Below are 2573 nucleotides of genomic sequence, written 5' to 3'. Positions count from 1 at the left end.
AAAAAAAAAAAAAAAAAAAAAAAAAAAAAAAAAAAAAAAAAAAAATTTCCTTGGAATTCATTGCATTCTAGTATATGCATAATGTCTCATATTTATTATCTTAATTGTTTCCTGTCTCCCAGTCTTGATTGTAAGCTCCATGTGGGCAGGATATTTGCAGGGCAGACTTCTCTCCTAGCAAGTTGGACACAGTATTGAGGGCCCACAATACTTAGAGTGACCCATTAATATGCTTAATTTCTCTTAAAGTCAGAGGAAAAAAACTAAAGTATGAGGTTGAAAAAACATTTTCATATTAATATTAACATATTCATCTTTGTAAGAATGCAATTATAATATATAATTTTACTACATATTTATTTGGAGGAAGGGACTCACAAAGACAACAGTCATAATGGGGCCCTGAGTTCCTCTATTTTGTTCTCTGCTACATTCCATAGAACAGGGCCTTGCTCATAATATGTTCTTAAATATTTGTTGACTGGATGAATGGATGAATTAACTAATTAATGTAATTTGCTGGTACATAATATGTTCAGTAGCCAATTTTGGCCCTGAGATTCATGCTTTAATAGGCGTAACACATTACTTATTAGTAGTAAGAAAAAATAAAAGCCAGAAAAGATTTCATCTCACACCTCTATACCTTCAACTGTCACTTTAAAAGCATAGATAGAAAGTGATGAGCTATAGAGAGATTTTTTTTCTCATTTTTTCTCATTTAGTGCAAAGAGATTTTTTTCTCATTTAGGTTTTTTCTCATTTAGTATTAGTGTCTAATGAAATGTAAGAAATTATTATTTTACAGTATATATTTTTCTTCTGTTCTCTTTTACCACTGTAATAAGTAGAAGTTACTCAAAATGATGATTTGGGTAGCTAATTGTGCACACCATTCATCACAGCATGGAAATTTGGGGTCCACCCTGCTTGCACAAACCCCCTGCCTGCTGACCCGGTCTCAGCAGAAATTGGTAGCATGTCACCATTGTAGCATGTTTTCAGAAGTTCACACAACTATGTGTACTGAATTTTACTTATTTGCTTTGAGGGAGCTACCTAAGGGCATTGTTTTCATCAGGTTCTTGACAGAGAAGCCAGATGTTTGATCAAAGTGGAGAAATTACCTGAGGCTAGTCAACCAGGGCCACCCATGGGCAAAATTGATGTGTCCGACATCTTGCCATTGTGAGATGGGCAGATCTGTTTAGTATATCTGTGCTTATGGTAAACTGCTGCTCTAGAGTAGGTTACAAGTGTTTGTTCAAGGAAGTTGGAAAACCCCAAGATGGAATAAGTGTCTACCAGACTCACTTTTCTTTTATGACTCATTTGCAAGTTTTATAGAAGTCTGAATAACATGAAAGGTAGATCAGAAAATTCAAATATTACAAGACCTACAAAAATAGTCTATTCATAGCTGTAGGATTTAGAACCAGCATATTTGATTATCTTGACTCACTTGGCTCACCCCACCCTAGATTCTATTACTAGTGACACATTTTTTAAAAATATAACTATTATGATAATTCCTAGAACTATGTAGCTTAGGAATAAATTCTAAAAAAACATAAATTATTAAACAACTTCTGTTGTCTAATAATTCTTGGAGGAAGAAAAAAGTTCTTGTTTTTCTTACAACTTCCTGAAAAATAATATTTACATCAGGCTAGACTATAAAACATTCTATTAGGAAATTTCTAATCTTAACTATGCATATTTAAGACCTTAAATTTGCTTTGCTTTTCTATCCTCATGACCATACTGTATAGTAATGCAGGGAAGTGAGTTACTAATAGAATCATCAAATGAACACCATCGAAGCTACTAAAGAAATACAGAGGCAGTAAAGTCTTGGAGCTTTGGAAGTGAACCTTTTCGGTTTGTATAGAGGACTCATTTGATAATGAGCAAGTAGTCATATTGTGTGTGGGCTCTGAGACCACAACAGGATGAGGTATGTTCTGTCACAATTTTTGGTGGCCGTTTTATTTAACTCATCATGAGCCAAAAGTCTTCAGAATAGAGACAATGTCTTTCATATAATCTGAAAAAGTATAGTATATGTAAGAGTGCCATGGAATTATGAGTAAGGATGATGATCTGATCGGCAAATCTAAGTGTCTCTTATTTGCTTCACTTCCTCACCCCTTGGTGAAAACACCAAGTTGTACTGCATGTCAAGAAAGCAGAGCACTCTCTCCACCCTCTAGTGGGTTAATGGATGTTTTATTGGAGAATAAATATGACTGGGTCTAGGCCAAGGCATGTTATGCTGAAGGAGTACAGAGCAGAACCGTTCAACAATGGATAAATGAATCTGCCTGGGTTCCCATTTATGTGAGTTTCCCTCTCTCCTGTAAGGGACATGGTTATATAGCAGAAATATATTATTCAAAATGTCATCTGATGGGGATATACGCATATGTATAGCTGATTCACTCTGTTATAAGCAGAAGCTAACACACCATTGCAAAGCAGTTATACTTCAATGAAGATATATTTTTTTTAAATGTCATCTGAGGGCTTCCCTGGTGGCGCAGTGGTTGAGAGTCCGCCTGCCGATGCAGGGG

At 35.3% G+C, this 2573-nt stretch overlaps 1 protein-coding gene across 1 annotated transcript in view; it reads left to right on the top strand.

Annotated features, from left to right (window-relative positions):
- TNIP3 (TNFAIP3 interacting protein 3) overlaps positions 1-2573 on the top strand; it is a 97435-nt gene that overhangs the window by 73302 nt on the left and 21560 nt on the right. The window lies entirely within an intron of this gene.

Source organism: Physeter macrocephalus, chromosome 7 (genome assembly GCF_002837175.3).
Source record: "Physeter macrocephalus isolate SW-GA chromosome 7, ASM283717v5, whole genome shotgun sequence".
Classification (NCBI taxonomy): Eukaryota; Metazoa; Chordata; class Mammalia; order Artiodactyla; family Physeteridae; genus Physeter; species Physeter macrocephalus.
Note: the sequence above shows the minus strand (reverse complement) of the source record. Positions and strands in the feature narration are given on the sequence as shown.